The sequence below is a fragment of the Pteropus alecto genome, unplaced genomic scaffold (assembly GCF_000325575.1).
Source record: "Pteropus alecto unplaced genomic scaffold, ASM32557v1 scaffold86, whole genome shotgun sequence".
Taxonomy (NCBI): Eukaryota; Metazoa; Chordata; class Mammalia; order Chiroptera; family Pteropodidae; genus Pteropus; species Pteropus alecto.
The window spans coordinates 24,024,970-24,044,404 of record NW_006442109.1 but is presented as its reverse complement, the minus strand read 5'-3'; the positions used below and the strand labels follow the sequence as shown (position 1 = coordinate 24,044,404).

At 35.9% G+C, this 19,435-nt stretch overlaps 1 pseudogene; it reads left to right on the top strand.

The window, feature by feature from the left end:
• The first annotated feature begins 14,894 nt into the window (after nt 1–14,894).
• LOC112469797 lies at nt 14,895–15,012 on the top strand (annotated as a pseudogene).
• Nucleotides 15,013–19,435: the final 4,423 nt, after the last annotated feature.

Below are 19,435 nucleotides of genomic sequence, written 5' to 3'. Positions count from 1 at the left end.
AGCTCTTTCACCAGCAGCACCTGATGATTAGGCAGATAAGACGATTAGGCTTGGCTGCAGTTCATGTTGATGCTCTAGGTTAGAATCCAAGAGAAGAGCGACTGGGAGCACTGTAGCAAGGGGTACAGTGGCACCAGTCATACTGTCTTGACAGTAGCTCCTCTTGGTCTCTGGACTGATATCATTACTATTGATTGCATGGTGAGCGATGCTATTTTTTTATATATTTATACTGAACATCTATTGTTTTGCCTGCTTAGCACACTTCATCTTTTCTCTCAGTAACAGTGATTCTCTTTTTCTTCCTTTTGGGGATTACTCCTAAACCACTGTCTGAGTTTATGATAGGGCTACTAGTCCCTCATATCTGTGCTTGTCACTCAGGAGGGGAAAAACAAAGCTCTGCACCTCCCTTGATATCTATTTCATGACTGACGAAAGTGCTTCCAAGACTTTTCGAAATTAGAGTTGAACAATGGCTCTCTTCTTCCCATGTATCATGACCTATACTTACATGATATCATTCCCAATGGTGGTTATGCCTCCCACCATGCAGAGCAATCTAAAAGATAGAGGCCAAGATGATTGGCAGAGAGATAAAGTAGCATGGTGATTGTCATAGTTTGGTTTCCCCCAGGGGCAGACCCTGAGATAAGGATGCCAGGGAAACTAATTTGGAAAGTAAAAGGAACACCAATAGAGGAATGTGATAGTGAGACAGGGAAGAAAAGGAAGGCAATGAAGAGAAAGCTACAGAACCACTTACTGTTGTGGATAATGCACAACCAAGACTGATATTTTAAAATTTTAAGCAGTGAAATAGATGTCTTCTAGGCTGAGACACATGTGCTAACATTTGGAGAGCAGCATCTCCCTGGCTCTGAAGAAAACCAAATGATAAACAAAAGATTGCTTAGTGAGAATGGAATCAGAACAAGAAGTTTCAGCCATTGTATTCCAATATTTAATGGTTTCAGGCTGGGCAAGCAGGAGGACCATCTTCAGAACAGAGAATATGTGCCCTAGTGCCATGACTCGCTGAACTGGGAAGTCCAGTCAGACTTCCCCTGGGTAGCACTGAGTAGGCCAGGCAAATTTCTCCTCTTGAACACCTTAAATTCCTGTTTTTCTCTTCTCTCTCCTCTCCTCTCTTCTCTTTTTCTCTTTCTTCTCCTCTCCTCTCCTCTCTTTTCCTCTCCCCTCCTATCTCTCTGCTTAAGAGCTCCCAATCATGGTTGATGACTGTGTATCTGGCACTGTCCCAAGTGCTTAACATGCATTATGTCATTAATTTTCCAAGCAGCTTTATGACTTAGGCACAACTAGTACTGTCCTCTTACAGTGGGCAAGTTGTTGCATATGAGGCTATCATAGCATGTATTTATGTATTGATTAGTGTTTTGGAGTATTTTGCTTGGTATAAATGCACTCCTTATTATTTTCCTTCAATGTTAACTCTCCCTTTTACTTTTAATCCTATCATTTTCTTTCTTTCTCTCCCAAATGTAGTCTGCCCCACCTTTTCTTCTATTTCTGATATGCCCCATTTTACAGAAAGTAGGTTGTAAAGAACAGATGTAGAATCTGAAGGGGCTCAGTTTTGAGACAGGTCCATTTTACCAACAGCCTTTTAAACTAAGACATTAAACTAAGCCAAGTGACTTAAGCCCTATGAGTTTTTTTCCATCTCTAAGTTGGAGAAGTGCTCTGCAGAATTCAACTCACGCATCAAATATAGTCACAAATGTGGAACCCCTTTGTGAATTGGCAACTGCTATAAGATTAAAGTGTTAGGGAAGTAGGAAAGAGCATGTGTGGAAGTGCAGGTGGGGTAGAAGAGGCAGTAAGGTAGGGCTTAGATGGTCCCATTCCAGGCTTGGGAGGGCACACAAAACAACTTGTGGAATAAGGTGCAGAGTATGCAAGCTCAAAAGGGGTTTACAATTGCTGAGGATTGAAAAAGATAAAGAGTTTTCAGAAATTTATTGATGAAGTAGTTTATCAGTCTTCATGTTATCAACCTGCACACACATTTCATGCTTTATAGCATCTCAGCAAAAGCTTTAGTTAATTGCCCACTAATTATAACGTCATTGAATGGCTACACCGAGGCAATCATATAATTATGGAGCAAAAATCTCTGAGCAATTACAAGGTTGAGCATATTGGTTGATTACAATAAATCCCTAGCTCATTGTCGATATTTGTCACCTGCTTAATGTTCCTAATCTCCTGATACATGTGATAAACCATGTGCAACACAAGAAGCAGGGTCTTTGGAGAGAAAGCTCAATTTAAAAAAGAGATAAGAACATACATGCAATGAACTAATGAATTGGATGATGTGTTCACTTCTGTTTGTCCAGTTTCATATAGTTTTAGATAACTGTTCTAGTTGTTCTTGACTTCTAGGGCCTTATAGTCCCTGAAGGGAGACAGTCTTGTATGCACAACTTAGTGAGTTAGCTTTGGTAAAGATAGATGTAAAATGATATGGAAGTATATTGGGACCAGTGACTCAATGGAACACTGGAGAAAATTCCAGAAGATCTTCATAAAGGTGTTATTTGAGGTGTCTGTTTTTGGAAGAGGAAAATATTGCCAAGTATACAAGGGAGAAAGGGAGTCTTTGAGAATATATAGTTTCCATAAAGATTGTTAGTGAATCAGCAAAAACACTCACAGGAAGAAAATTATAATCTTTTGTTGTATTTCCTGAAAATAATATTCTAGCTTCAAGTAAACAGATGCAGTGATTTCGATGGTTACAAATGAAGCAGATATCTAGCAGGAGGAAGCCACTGTAAAAGCCTATTTTTAAGCAGTTTGATTCTATCAACTCAGGTTCTTCAAGTAACCCTTTTGTGTTTCTGGAACAATCTTATGTAAGAGCTTTCCCAGGCAAATCCTATAATTGACCTTCATGCTTGGAAGGACAAAGGAGCCTTAAATCAATCTGGAAAAAAAAGTTATAAAATGTAATTAGGTAATCATGGAAAAGTTACTTTGCATTCTCACATTGCCTTCAAGATAACATCGTTTTTAGTCCCCTATCTTTCCTTCCAATTCTAAAACTTCTTAAAATGCCTCAGGTATTTCCACTCTAATCATTTTCTTAGAGAAAGATTGTAAATATTTTAAAACATTGGATTGACATTTTCAGTATATGGTATATGGATTTCTCTGGATATTTTTTCCAGCTCCTGTAGGCCAAAATCAAAAATTCAGCAACTATGTAATTAATATTTACCTTTAATACCTAAGATTGGCTAGTGACCATTTCTCTGAGGAAACTGAAAATTAGTAATTGAGTGTATTACATAGCTTAGAGCTATGTAAGTAGATTTTTCACATAGAACTATGTTTTTTTCCCCAGAAAAAAAAATAAAATAAACACATGGCAAAGAAAAGTGACAGTCGATTTCCTTTGAGACACCACGACAACAATTATGTACCGTGTTCCGCATGTAGTGACATTCAATAAGTGTGTGTTGAATGATTTAGAAACTGGAGACATTACCTTGACAGAAATGTGTCTGTGCTTGTAAGAGATTAGACTAGGGACAATGAAGGCAAACACTATCTGAGAACTCTGCTTACAGCTAAGGACATTTTGTTTTGAAGATCATCCATTTTATCAAGCTTTTCTCTACATGGTATTGGAAAGTCAGCACTCTCAACCCAATTGCTTTGTGTTTGTGGCAAAAACCAGTGCTCTCCATGGGAAAAGGGCATTTTGAGTTGAACCTTCTAAACTATTCACTACTTAGATGCTTTTAAGCATTATTTTATTATTTTAGGAAAACCTCTTGATGACATTTATAGAGAAATGTCAATTCCATAAAATTACAAATAAAAGTGAAGAGTATATTACTGTTTTATCACAACCTAGATCTCTTTAGAACCCTCTGTATCAATATCGTGTCTAGCACAGTGTCCAGCAGACTGTAGGTACTCAACACATTTTTAAAAAATTTTATCCATTTAGCTCCCATTTTTATGAACGAGGTTTAAGTTATGATCATTATACTTTTCCTATATGTTAATATATTTTGAAAATTGGTAAACAATGCTTAGCCTAATATATAATTATTAAATATAACATAATGTAATATATTCCATCCTCATACTAAATAATTGAATATTTACTGTAATTAGTCAACATAACCACTCATGGACTCAGTTTCCCATTTACAAATGGAAACAGAGATATTCACTTAGCCCTGTAGTGCCAAGGACTTGACTTGAAAAGAACTTTGTGGATTATAAAGCTGCCTGTGCAAACAACTGTCATCATTGTGAAAGACCTTCAGTGAATACAACAGAAATGTGTGTACCATTACTTTATATTTGAGCCCCTCAAAACAGCTAAAACAATGCCCAAGTTTTGAGTGGAGACAGGGGATGCTTAAGTCAAAAGTGATAGATCTTTCGTTACCTTCCTCAGTGTGGTGTAAGCTGCAGGCCAATCTGCCTGGCCATGCACAGCCTCTTGCTGAGGCTACTACACCATCTTTCCAACAATATTGCATTCAAACATTATGTGATTTGGATCCTTGAGCTCAAAGACCAGTAATTACATTCATTTCTTTCTAGGCAGTACTGCCTAAAAAAGAAAAGTCTTAGGTAAATGTGATTATAAATCAGTATTACAAATTCTAGCTTCAGCACCAGTATGAAGAATGAGTGTTTAGTGTCACTAGGACTCTGGCCCAGCACTGCAATCTCCTCCATCTGTCGCTGAATCTTTAGTGAATAGAATATCCTAAAGTATAAGAAACTTTAAAGAAACATAAAAAGAAAAATAATGTTATCTATGTTCAAGAAGGGAACCCTTTTGGATCAAGATATACCAATAGTGTTCATGGTTTAATGTTAAAGATGCTTCTTTGAATATTTAGATGATTTTTAAGATATTAATTGGGAATAGTATAGCCCTAAAGGATCATACCATATATATTAGTGTCCTGAATATGTGACATTCTAATACCTGAAACTTAGTTTAGTGTTGAATAAATCCAATCTACTGCTATGTTAAGGCAATTCATTCTAACTCTGAAGGATATACTTGGAAATTTTTTTCCCACAGTTATAACAAGTGGCTCCTGCTACCCTGGCCTTAGCTTTTAAAATCAAACACTAGTTCTCAGCTGATTTTCATGCATCATATATAGGCATAAATATACAGATTTGCATCTAACTACAAGGGAATAATATCAGATCTTAAGATAATAACTAAGCTTTGAAGAAATCTGAGATTGGCCAGTGCACACATATCCCTTCACAAGAATAACAGAAATCAAGAAGAATTACTCAGTGTTAATCCATTTGCCAAGAATGTAGCATTGTGTAAAAAGTAATTCTCTAGGAACTTTATATTTTTCAAATTATGGCTCCAACTGTTGGCCAACATGACAATGGCCAAAACCCCATGTGGTATGTTTTGCTCCATATATGCATAGGCTTAAAATATGTATCCCTGTTTATCTGAAAACTCTGATACTCATTTCACGATATTAGTCCCTCTCCCCTTAGAAATTTAAGAGTGTACCAGCCCAAGATGGCAATCAAAGCAAGTCCTCATTTGCACCAGATATGTGGGTCCTGGCTGTGCTGAGAATCATGTCTATGAGTAATGATAACTGTTCTATTCTCTATTCTCTCCTTTGGAGATTGGTGGCTAGCATGTCCTTGACTAATATTCTCAGGGAGCCACTAGTATGTAGCACACTGGTTCCCTTTTCCAAGTGGAGATCAACACTGTCAGCTTCACCTTCTGTTTCCCCAAACTCACAGTATGTATGCATGCCTACACCAGTTCCTTCAACAGACATAGATTCATAGCTGCACTACATGGCTTAGCAGTGATAACAGGATGAATAAATCATGGTCATTACCCTGCATAACCTTTGAGTCTAAAAGGTAAGTGTGCAAAGTGGCCAACAAATATATTATAGAGCAGACTAGATCACTTGTTCTAGGAGGGGTTAAGAACACACACTGTGGTCATTCAGAAGAGGAAGCTGATATTAGGCTACAGTACGGGGGGCGGGGGTTTGGGGAGAAGGGGAGGAGAAGGAGAAGAATATTTAAGGCACCAAAGATTTGAAGTGATTCCTAAGAGAATACAATAATTCATGTGTGAATCATTGCCACTATTTAGATGGAGGAAATAATTATGTTCTATAAGTGTTTTTGACTGTTTTAGGGTGACCAACCAGTGTGTTTTACTCAGGACTGAGGGTTTTCTTAGGATGCAGGGCTTTCAGTATCAAAACTGGGAGAGTCCTGGGCAAACTGGTCACCCTACATTTCCTACTCTTTAACTACTACATCTGCGTTATTTAAGAGTGACTTGTTTCCATCAACAAATATTTCTTTAAAGCGTTTCCTTCTTTCTTTCATCACTTTCACGTATTCTGTTCAATTTTCATAATTTCTTGCCTGGATTACTCCAAAAGTTTTCTATCTATCCTCAATCTGGATGACAGAATGATATTGCTAAAATACAAATCTGGTCATGTCACTCCCCTGCCTAGAATTCTTCAATCACTGCTCTCTACCTTCAGGATAAAATCTACTTTCTTTAGTATGTATAATAATCATGTAGGAGGGGATGCTCTTTAAAAAAACAAATTCCCATTCATGCATATATTTATTAATCCAACAAATATGTGTTGAGGGTCTACTATGTGACAAACACTGCTCCCATCTTCATGTAGCATACATTCTAGTGGAGTAAGAGCGGACAATAAAATATATGTATTGAGTGTAATGTCAGGGAGTAATATGTTATTGAGCTTTCAAATAAAACAAAGGCAAGTAAGAGAATAGGGTGTGGGTATAATTTTAGATAGTGTGGTCAGGGAAGCATCTCTGAGTGACACCTGAGCATGAAAAATGATCTTGGGAGTATTTAGGGAAAATAATGTTCTTAGAAGAGAAAATAACAACCAAGTACAAAAATCCTGAATTTGGGAGAGTGTATGGTGCTCTTAAGGGAGCATAGGGATCCCATGTGTGGCTGGAAAGGAGCATGGGAAGATTGATTTACAGGACGCAAAAGCAGAGGGTAAGCCAGGAGCCAGAGCATCTAGAGATTTGCAGGCCATTTTAAGGACTTTTGATTTCATTCCAATGTGATGGTCAGCCACCTAGACTTTTGAGCAAAAAGGTGTCATAATTTGCATTTTAAAAAGGTCTCTCAGGCAGCTGTTTTACAAGAGATTATTAGAAGAACAGAATGAAGGAGATCATGTAGGAGGCTATTTATTACAGGCAAAGAAATGATAGTGGCTTAGAATATGGTGGTATCAGAGGTGTTAAGAATTGGCAATGCCCCAGGCCTCACTCAACACTTAGCCTCCAGTAGCCATACCTCACTACTTGCATGCTATGCTCACACTTCTATGCATTGTTGGCTCTGATGGTAATTCCTTTCTTTTCTCCACATGCCTTGTCCTGGATACTTCACCTGTTTAAAAAGTCTTGTAAAAGAATCATCTCTTTCAGGAAGTCATTCATAGGCTTGGGTTTGGGTTTAATGTCTTAGTGCTGCACTGCACCTATACTTAGTTTGCACACTAGTTGTGATTGCCTGTTTACATGTCTACACCTCACCCAATGCTCACACTTATTTTCAATACCTCTGTCTCTGTCTCTCTGCCTCTGTCTCTGTCTCCCTCTCACTCTCTCTCTCTTCCCCTTTCCCCACCTCTATCTCTCTCTCACACACACACACACACACACACACACACACACACCCCGAAGATGTGATGTAAGCCTTTTAAGTGAAGTGACTGGCATACAGTAAATACAAAATACATTTTGTTTTTAATAAATGAAGGAAAAAGCTTTCCTGGCAAATGAAAAGACCAGAAATTGGACACTACTTAGAAAGGAATTATGAAAACAGGGATATTTGATCAATTAACTCATTCATTCATTCATTCATTCATTCATTCACTGTACATTGTTTAGCACCTACTATATGTAAATATGCAGAGATATGCTAGATGTTGGAGATATGATGATAATAAGTCACAATCAACACTGGTTCTTAGTCTAATCATCGGCACACTTCAATAGTGACTAAACAGAACATTATCAAAAACACCTAAAACTAACAGGCAAACAGGATGCATAAAGGCTCATACAGCATGAAATAATCCTAGATGATACTTTACAGAAAGGTCTCATCATGTAGCTATGTTTCAATAATTAAGCAGAGTAAAAATCTAAAAATGTGTAATAAATGTTCTCTATTCCAAAGAGTGCAGAGAAAAATGATTTTGACAGAAATCATGGAAATGCATAATTAATTATGAGTGACATGAAAAAAAATGCAGTCCATGTCAGGGACAAGTTATAAAAATTCAGGCCTATATTAGAATCAGCAATGCGCCCAGTATAATTCTGTGGCATGGAGTACTGATGGTAGATTCAGAGAACAGTTGTTCTTTGTGTACAGACACTATAAGAACCTAAAAGCAACTTAGGCCAGGCGGCTTGTGGCAAATGCTACCTTGTAAAAATGATATAGGACTGATGAGAAAATCATAGATGAACCCAGGATAAACTGAGCTTCCCAGTGCATGGCTACCAACCAGGGGTCACTGACCTTTCTGTTCTCACTAAGACCAGGCTTTACAGCAGGACTATGTCCTTCTACTACCCGTGTTGTCCAACAGCTTGCAGCTGGAGTAGACAGCTTAATTACTGACATCCACAAATCCTATGGCCAACAATTCTCATAAGCATTTCTAAAACCACTCAGCTACGTATAGAAGAAAGAAATCTGCTGCAGGATAAAGAACTGCTTGGATTAGAAAAATCAAGGCAATCATGCAGGCTGTGAAGACCATACTGGCATACTGCTCCTGTCTGCAACTGCTAAAATGATAATTAATAGGGAGCCAGAAGGCAATTCCAGTCTCTGAGAATTGATTGTTAAAAGACTAAAAATTCAGGGCAGTGTTTTGGTCCAGAGCCATCTTCAGAGTCAAACAAACCTGGGTTCCAATCATAGAGCTTTGTGCTTTTTATTAACGGATGTAAAATCTTAAAATTATTATCTTTTGATCAAAATTATTCCCCCCTGTAACAGTAAACATATCCTTAAACTAGAATCTCTTTCCAGACCATTTTTCATCCATTTGTAATGTACAACAGTATAATGTGTTTTAATGCCTTTTTTTTTTTTTCTTTCTTTTGCCTCTTTAGTCATTCTGTTCTCATAGTTATTCCTTCAAAATGCAAACAAAATACCTAGAAGAAATTTTGTGGACAAATGATTTAAAAAGCAATTGAATTCAGACCCCTCATATTCAGGAAAAGATTATTAGAAATTCCAAAAGTCATGTCTTCCTCAGTGTTTTCTGAAATACTTTATCACAAAATTAATCATCATGTATCAAACAAAAATGAGATGTTATCGATTTTATATTAAATCTACTATTGGTAACTAATCTCCAAGTCAATCTTAGTACTGGTACTGGTGGGAAAGGCATCTATTACTATACCCAATTTCATTTTTTTATCCTATCCTGGACATTCTTTCTAATGCTCAATTATGTTAATTACAGATTATTAGCTAACATTGATTATGCTTTGATATAAGTGATTCTTTATTATCTTTTATAATCAATTGTGTAAGAACAGGATAAAATTGTATCATAATGAAAGAACACTAAATATGCATTATAAAAACTATTAAAAATAGTATTAACAATAAAACATCATCTTCAATGCTTGCTATATGCCAGACACTATGCTTACGTTATTATATTTAGTTAATTTTAATTCTTGTTCTGATATTTATTAATTTCATACATTTTAACAATTTTTTTACACTCTTTGAGACTCAGTCATCTTCCATAAAAATGGTATAATAATACTTTTCATATGGCGTTATTGTGAGAATTAAATGAGATTAAAATGCAAAAGCAGAGTGCCTAATGTAGGATAAATGTTAAGTGATCATTTTAAAGATGGCATCAAGAATTTACCCCTTATAAAGTTAGAGAAAGAAAAAAGAATAATGGTCTGTCTATGGTTGTTTGCTTTAAAACTCTATGTCTTCATACAGTCCAATGAAGGAAAATATCAAAATCAGGAGCAGGGGTTAGAAAGGGAGGGAAACCATAGTCTTGAACTTAGACAGTGAAGTACAGAAGCTTTAGGAGCTGTGAACATTCAGGAGCCTGGTTTCACTTCTAGTAAGTGGTACAACTTAAGGGCAGGGCTAACACATGCACTATGAAAATGAAAAGATATTTAATATTTAATGCTTTTAGAAGTGTGAATATAATACTTTGTAGCTATAAAGAACAGAGAGTTTTCTGCTGTTTAAAAAGACAGAACAGATCTTGGAGGAAAGATATTGGTAGATGGAGGTAACGAGATAGAAATTCAATGAAAACAACGAATTACTCGGAGATTAATACACAATAAATTGTTCTTGAATTACTTTTTCTCTTTAAGTTGCCACTTTCAAAAAAGCCATACACTTGACCCTGCATCCCTTTACATCTCTCATGTTTTACTCTTTTCCTTCATCAAGTACTCACTGCTTCCATAATCTTTTATCTCATTTACTCCTTAAGGCAAATCTTATCTCCCTCTTTCTTCTTATATATTAGTCAATGATTCTATAATTGCTAAATCTAAAGGATATTTTATGACCTTGGCATGCTTGATATTTCATGCTTTTAATCAGCCTTCCATGGAAATGTTCCTTTTCTCTATAGTCCATGGATTCTTCTTTCTTGGTTTTCCTACATTCATAGCAACCTAAGTGCTTTTTGCCTTTATGACCATATTAATGTTGCTGATTCTCAGAGTCTATATTTGTGCCTGAGCTATTCTCAATATATTCTTCTTAATCTAGAACTGACTCACCTTTGCAATGATTGAAAACCAAGGTCTTTATAGAAGACCTCTATCTCGAATAGCAGCCCTATTTCATGTACTTGGCTTGAACAGCCAAAAACTCTTCAATGGCCTCAAATTAGCATCTCCATTTTTAGTATCTTCTCAAGAAATGACACCATAAGTAATCCCCTGGCCTGAAAAAAAAATCCTAGATTTCTGCTTTTTTCATAGCATCCACACAAAGCAGTGTTAGTTTTAATTCCTAAATACCTCTTGAAGCTACCCCTCATGCTCCATGCTCACCTCCACCACTGTATCCCTAGACCACTTTGTTTGTCACAAAATGACTATAAAAGCATATTATATTTACAAATGCCAACATTGTTAAACTGTGTTCTCAGAACATTGGGTACTTCCTAGATTAATAAGGGAAGAAAAAAGGGAGGCAGACAATCAGATCTTAAGTTCCTCATCCCTATTTTAAGCAAGTATATCCCCTTCTAGCTTAGATTTCAATTAAGATTCCATTTGAAAAGTAAAGATATTTGCTATTGAGAATATTCTAATCATAATTCTATATATAATCCATTTTCCATACTATAGGTATTGATCTAATGTGCAAATCTTGTTATAGCATTTCCTTGATAAACAGCTTTAATATCTGGGTTTGTTCAGAAAACCAAAAATATCATATGCAATAAGGAGTAATTTATTTATTATAGGGATTAGATCCTACACTATTATGGAAATTAGTGCAGAACTCTGTGGAAGGTTTTACTTGTGCATTGTACAGTTAGCTGAAGTTGGTGTAGGTCAGCAAGATTGTCAGTAAGAAAAAAAACTGGAGAGAAAGTAAGAAAAACTGGGGTGCATGAGGACCACTGAACATGCAAAGCCAAGCTGGAACCCACATTCATTTCTCCTTGCCTTCAATCTTGATGACATATGTGACCTGCAGAATAAGCCACTGTCCTTCACCACAGATTTGTACACATTCTGGCTCAGGACTCAGAAAAGCTGAAGGAGGAGAATTCATGATTAGCAGTTACTACAGGGAAACTTCTTGCCTTTCCAAGCCATGAGAGTGTCTTGAGGAGTTGTCCATGTAGATTGGGAAGGCCTATTTTCATGTAAATGATGTCACCTGTCATATTCACATACAGTTTGCTGCACAGTATTAAGCCATCCATTCCAATGGCCCACTTTGGCCAAGGCAGTAGTATTTTCACTGCAGCCAGGTAACTGCCTGTGGTGTGCTAACCTCCCTTAGACAGCAATGGGAGCAGTGATGGGCAGAGTGTGGTGATTAGTGGACTGTGTATTTGAACTTCACTAAGGTGGTTGATTCTGTCAAATACATCAGTGTGTGAGGAATCTTATGAGGGATTGGTTGTCAAGGAAAGTTTACACATCATTCTCTCTCTCTATGAGGGAATCATGAAAAGAGATGTAGCTGTGAGAGAGATTCCAAATTCATTTACTGTGACTAGGAGTACAGGCCATGGTGACATCTCTTAGCCATCAATATGATGTACACTCCAGCAGCACTCCACACTGCCTTCAATTATGGTATTCTAGCAAGGGGGAATCATTCTATATGATTTTATTTTAGAAAAAAGGTCAAATGTCCTAGGTTTTGGACTATCCATAGAAAAATCATGCTGCAGATGTGCTTATGTTTAAGGAGAGGCAGTATGGTACTTTTACTTGCAGTGCTATGAAAAAAATACTACCTTTTTTTTGACATTTTACTAACAGAAGATGACAGGTTTCAGTGTATTTCGTAATTTAGAGATTTTCTCTACAAGTATATATCTGCAGTCCAAATCTCTGTCCCAGTTGCCGACTCCCCTAAAGAATATCCCAAATCAATGTGCACACTGAGTTCCATTTCTCTCCCTTCTGTCCCTTGACTGATAGATATATACCCAATTAGAAGACATGTCCTATGGACTCATTTTTATAAATTATTTTCTAATTTCCATTCTAACTCAGGCCCATATTATCTCTAACCTATGAGAGCACAGGTCAGCAACCCAAACTAGAACTTCAAAATCTGAAAATTTCAGCTAAACTTAAAAACAATTCCTCCTTGTTCTGAACTCAAACTCTGTCTCTTATGCTGACACCTGTATTTGTTCTTTCTTTGTGACTTTTGTGTCCTGTTATTCCCTGTAGTATTCTGTAGGTATCCTCCAAAAACTGACCATACTTCTGAGTGATGGACAAGTTTGTGAGGTTTCCTTGGATGCTTCCCTCTCTCCTGGCCAATGTTTGCATCTTCAGCATTTAATACATGTTCTGAAGTCCTCAGCCAGCCTCTCTGGAATAGAGGAATAGAGCAATGTCCCTCAGGAAAAGCTGACCTGGCTGACTTCTCTGTTCCTCTTAACATACTCCCTATAATTCCTACATGTTTTCAAATATCTCATAACACATTACAGGGAAATGGCTCTATTATTTATCTTTGACCAAAGTCAGGATCAGAAATCTCATATAAGAAGTTGTAAATGTGTTAGGCATGAGCTATAAAGAAATTTGTTTTCCATCATATTGGAAGGTGGTAGACAGAGCTATTCATCAGATATCCTGTGCCTTAGCTGTGGCTTCTCCCTATGAAACAACCCTCTCATATACCCAGGATGATATTGTGGTCTTGCTGACACTAACTTTGGTTCCCCCACAAAATCTGCTATTTTTCAAACATATTATTCAACAGAAACTCATAGATTGTATAAGTCCTTTATGAATCATGCTGCAATGCCAAAGTAGGAAATGACTGTGACATAATAAGAATTGAACTTGTCAGAATTTGCAAGATCCTATATGGTAGAGAGAGTTCACCCACATGTTGTTCTCTGGAGACCAAAAAGTTGCACTGGGATTTGCTGCCACTTTTTCCTGTATGTGGCAACCTAACTTCTGATTTGACTTTGCAAATATGGCTATTAAATCAGAAATACAATTGTACATACAATGCACAAATTCTACCTCAAATCTATAGCCCACTTAAAAATGTTGCAGACATTCAGAAGGTACCAAATAAATACCAACTATTAGGTATAGACGTCAAGACTCTCACAGTACCAATTTAACCTACAACTCCTGCCTCATCACCCACAATTCCTATTGCTGTATTTTATGCTTCAGCTGAGCTGAATTATGAGTTGGCACTGATTATCATCCTCATCTTTCCACATCTGTGCCTTTGCTCTGTTGCTCTCCTGATGGACTCTACTTATGCTCATCTCTAAAATTCCAAGTCATTTCAGGTTCCATGTTGAATTTACCTCCTTCGCAAATCCATGGTTATTCTTCCCCAATGTGTACTGATGTTTCTCTCTTTGCTAAACCCTTATGGCACTTCATTAATTTTTTTTTTTTTTTTGCATTTTTCTGAATCTGCCTTTTGCTTCTGTATTACCATCATGAGCCTCTTGCTAATTTCCACTGGATTGTAAGATTTTGAAATCCGCATTGCACTCCGCAACCCAAATGTATTGGCTGATTTAAATTAGATATTTTAAAAATAGGAGAAATCCTGTTTTAAAAAGTAGAAGTATAATCTTCGAAGTGAAGCCAGAAGGAGTGGTTCACAAACTTTAGAAGGCATAGTGAAAGATAACTTGATTTATGAAGTCTGTGATAGGGTCAGGAAGTTGCATTTAACAAGTGACTTAAATGATTCTGACAGAGGTGGTCTGAGTGCCACACTTCAAGAAATAACTTCCAAAGAGAACACACAATGGCTAAAAGGAGCAAAGGCAGGCATTAGCCAGTGTGGATAACAAACAATTATTTATAATTCAAAACTTAACTAGTTCTGGCATTATAGTATAGAACACTGGTCCAAAGACAGAGGTGGTCATCTATAAATAATAAAAATCTCATAATTAAAAAAGTGCAGTGAGGGAAATTACACTGGACAATTGTTCTATACAACTTGGGAAATGGACATATAGAATTCTTTTTTAGAAAAAAAGTGAAATAAACTTTATTTAACTGATACTGTTGTCTGTAAGAATGGGAGGCATGCTACCCTGAATGAGCCTGATCCCGTCTGATCTCAGAAGCTAAGCAGGGTCATGCCTGGTTAGTACTGGATGGGAGACCACCTAAGAAGACCAGGTGCTGTAGTTGTAAAAAATAAAATAAAAAAAATGTAAGGTGACAAGGTCCTTGCAGTCTGTGAGGTCAACCAAGGGTTGCCTCACCTAAAAAAGAAAATGAATAAGAGGCAGAAATTTCACATAGATACCATGTAAGAAACTTATTTAGAAACAGTCAATATGAACATTAAATCATACACTGAGTTAAAAATGTAGGAAACAATCAAAACTTATAAATGCTAACTACTTGCAAAAAGAGATCTCTAATTGCACATAGGAGTTCGTCTTTTAATCATGCCCTGATTTTCTGTCATTTAAAAATATATATCAATTTTAAAACAAATTTTATATTTATAATATAAAATGTTATAAGCCTATGCAAGTTTTCTCAGGCCTAAAGAGCCTGTAGGTAGAGATAAAATCATACTAACAGCAATGGTTCAAATCTTGCTCCTACTTGCCTTTCTTGCAAAGGACTGTTTCCCATGAAAAAATCTGGGAGATTTTTTTAATACTTCATGCACCTGAGAGAATTCCAGAGGTATTATAAATTTTAAGAAATAGAACCTCTCTTACTATGAAGATGCTGAGTTGCTTAACATCATCTGGGTGCCACTATGTTTGCCAAGTTTCCATCAGCTCATCACTGAGTACTTCCTAGTCCACCACACATTGTAATCTCCTTCCACAATCAAGTCATTGGTATCACCAAGATGATAAATCTCTATGATGTTCTTTTGCAAAATGGAGAAGGCTGCTTCTTTGGTTCATACTACACTGAAGTATATTCGGAATGCTCTAGCTTAAGATTGATGTTTTATCGTTTTAAGCCCTTTGTGCTTACAAATAGTCTAATTTTCATGGAACTTAGATATAAACACAAAGATAGCTGGGCCAAGAAGCTAGTATGAATTACACACATGCCCACAACCTTCCCAAATACTTACACACCCAGTGTACCATGCACCAAGAGCTTCTCATTTCTCATGTCAATGATCTCTTGATCCTCCATTACCAATCTTTGTCCAATTTCATTTATAGTCCAATAAAGACCACTGCTACTAAAGAAATAGTTATGCTTTATTTTTTAAATTAAGAGTTCCATTTTTATAGTGAAAACATGGTTAAGTGGGGGAAGATGTTATACTGTTTAATGTATAAAATATAATTATCATACCTATGGGAATCTAGTTTTTTCTTTTAACCATAAGAATTTAATCCAGAGACTACCGACTACATGGTGAATACTTATATAAATTATGTAGGCAATGAAAGAAATAAAAGAATTTCTATAAGACAATGAAAAGTTTCAAATTGGTGAATATTTTTGTTTGGCCTGCATGGTATTTATAACATAAAAAATAATTAATCGAGAATAGCTAACTAGTAAAAATAATGATAACTGACATTTATTAAGTGCTTATTATGTAGGACTTTATATGAATTGAATTCATTTAGTCTTCACAAAATCCTATGAGGTAGACAGTACAGCAAGAATGCATACTTCCCAGGAGAACAATCACAGTGTACTCTTCATAGCCTTTAAGAGAGCACTATTTTTAACCTCATTTTCAGATGAGAACACTGAGGCACAGAGCTGTTGGGTTGCAGTAGAGTCACAGACTTGTAAGTGGCAAAGCCAGGATTCACACACAGGGTCTGAGGCTCTAAAGGCTGCCCTCTGCTATACTGCCTCTGACATCAGATTTCATGTTACGACTCCTATTTCTGGCATCTGAGGAAAAATCAGATGATCTGGCAATATTAACCCCTCATTTTGTCATGACCTTAGTGGGCTGGAGGGATAATGGCTGCTCTACTGCTCCAGAAGATGCACATAACCATTTTCGCACAGTCCATCATCCTTCTCTATTGTCTCCCTAACAGAGAACTCTTTAACATTATCCTTGCTGATTTTCATATAGTATAGATGAAGGAAAAGTAAAAGATTTCTTGAACCCAAAAGATAGTTCAAGGATGTTTGGTATTCTATTAGTCCTTCTTTACACACTCATGTCATCACTGGCTCTGGATGCATGTGAGTTTGTGAATTTAGATCTACGTTTTCAAACCAAGACAAAATAACAAATCTCAGAATTATACCTATATATAATTTAGAGTTTCATTCCAAGGCTGCAGAGTGTATAGATTTCGATCACAGGTTTTGGATTAGACAGACCTTTTTTAAATAACTGCTTCACCACCTGCATGACTTAGGATAATTAAACTTTAAGACCTGAGCCTCAGCTTTTGTTACTGTGCAATGTGTCTAATGAAATAAATAACATGTCCAACCTATCCACACTCGTCAAATAAATAAATGATTAAGGAAATAAAAATATTTTAAAAACTTTATAAAGTGCTAAGTAACTGCTGCTATTTTTACCGTGTTTCTGCAATTACTCTTAGTTTCATATTTAAGATTTTGGTTCTTTAATAGGAAAAAGAAAAGTGGTAATATTAATCACTTAAGGCTGCCTATACACTGATGATTTTGCCCCTGTAGCTTCTAATCAAGACGCTATAAGACGATGGTTAGATAATCTGCTAAAACTGAACTTTTCTTTTATCTATCAATGCTAAGGACAAATATCTTCTTGCAGAGATCCCTGGGAATTGCTACCAGCAGAGATCCCTGGGAATTGCTACTAAGATCCTGGTCAATGACTTTATTCTTCTAACAACTAAGATAACTTTTGTTATTTGAGTGTATTCTCCCTCTGATACCTTTAGAAAGTAATTATTTGTTTGAAAATATACATGCTGTTTCTTTATTGACAAAGCTTTTTCAGAATGTAGATGACACTAAAAATTAAAATATAATGTCCATTATTTTCCAATAACATGTATCTTTTTGCATTATAATGTTTAGATATTTGACTGCTGCAATATTAGATCCTTGCAGTCTAATATTAATGAGGGCCCAGCCAAGTGTTTTACAGAAAGCAGACATTCAGTAAATGCTCACTCACAAAGCAAATGAGTGGATAAATAAATAATTGAACGCATAGCAGGAAGTTCACTGTATTCACACTCATTTGCATGAAATAATATATACAATCAGCCTCAGCATCAAAAGAGAAAGAAAAAATAGATTAAGTCATGATCTCAGCAGTGCACCCCTCACTTCACTAGATTAAGGTCTCCCAGGATTTCCAAAGGTAAGCAATGAGATGCAAAGCTGGCTTTAGCTACTCCTTTGAGCATATAATGATTTCCTAAAGGGAACATGATGGTTCTTCATGACTGCCCCCATTAAATATACAAAGATTTCCTAAAGTTAACTTAAAGAGACATTTCTCATGGAAACTGGATGTAAAATCAAACTCCAACGGCTGCCCTATCCCACTGCATGGACCAACTGTTTCCAGAGAATTCGTAGAATGTGTCAAGATCAAAGAATAGTGTAAAACCAAGTTCCTTGAATGAGAAGCCAAGTTCCAGTGAAGCGTCTGATGAGAGCTTAGACTATTCCATAATTTAAAAATCAGCAAGACATCAATAAAAGCACAATTCAAAATATAAATAATTAGTAAAAATAATTTCAACAAATTACATTTTTATTAAATTTCTCAAAACCTGGCATCTGTGAGAACTCATTTTATATTTTAGTAAATATTGCTATTATTGACTCCAAAATATAAAAATATTTTGGTATGTTCTTATCTATTATAAGCATCAGATAGCAGTAATTTGGAGAGGAAAAAAGTAGATTCCAAATATAGTTATGATTTGATGCTGGAAAAATAATATGGATTTTAAATATTTCAATTAAAATTAATGTTAAGATGTATTAAAATATGAACAATGAGTGAAAGAAAAATCTAATATCTTCTGAAAAACAAATCATAGGGATTCTTTATTGTTTTCTGAGAAATGTCATATAATGGAAAATAACTGAAAACAGATAAAAACAATAACTTTCAATAATATACAATGGAGGAAAGCCATGTTTATTTAATTCTTCTCCCTAAGTAAAATAACGTTAGGAACAAAGTGCGATGAAAATTCTGTCTACGGTAAAACTAAAAATGGCTATAAATACCAAACTATCGTCTGCAAAAAACGCCTGTCAGATATTACACCACTTGGATTAAATCAAGGTAGATCTTAAAACTCAATATAGTATTTCATAGTTCAAATAGCATTAGCTGGAGGAATAAATGTTTTATTCCTGAAGTTGGTTGGTGGAAATCAGAGCATCAAATGATAGTTTTCACTAGACACACTGGAATCATTGAAACATTGTAAGTATTGCTGAAAACAAAAGCTATTGTTTAAAAGGTTTTCTTGATGAAATTTATCAAAATCTAAAGTAAAAGCGAGCAACACCATATGATACTTAGAAAGAATATGCCAGTTAAAGCTGGAAGACAAATAATGTCCAGCATGAATTACTAATCTTGAACAAAATAGAAAGATAAAATAAGAAATAAATTCCCATGTGATAATTA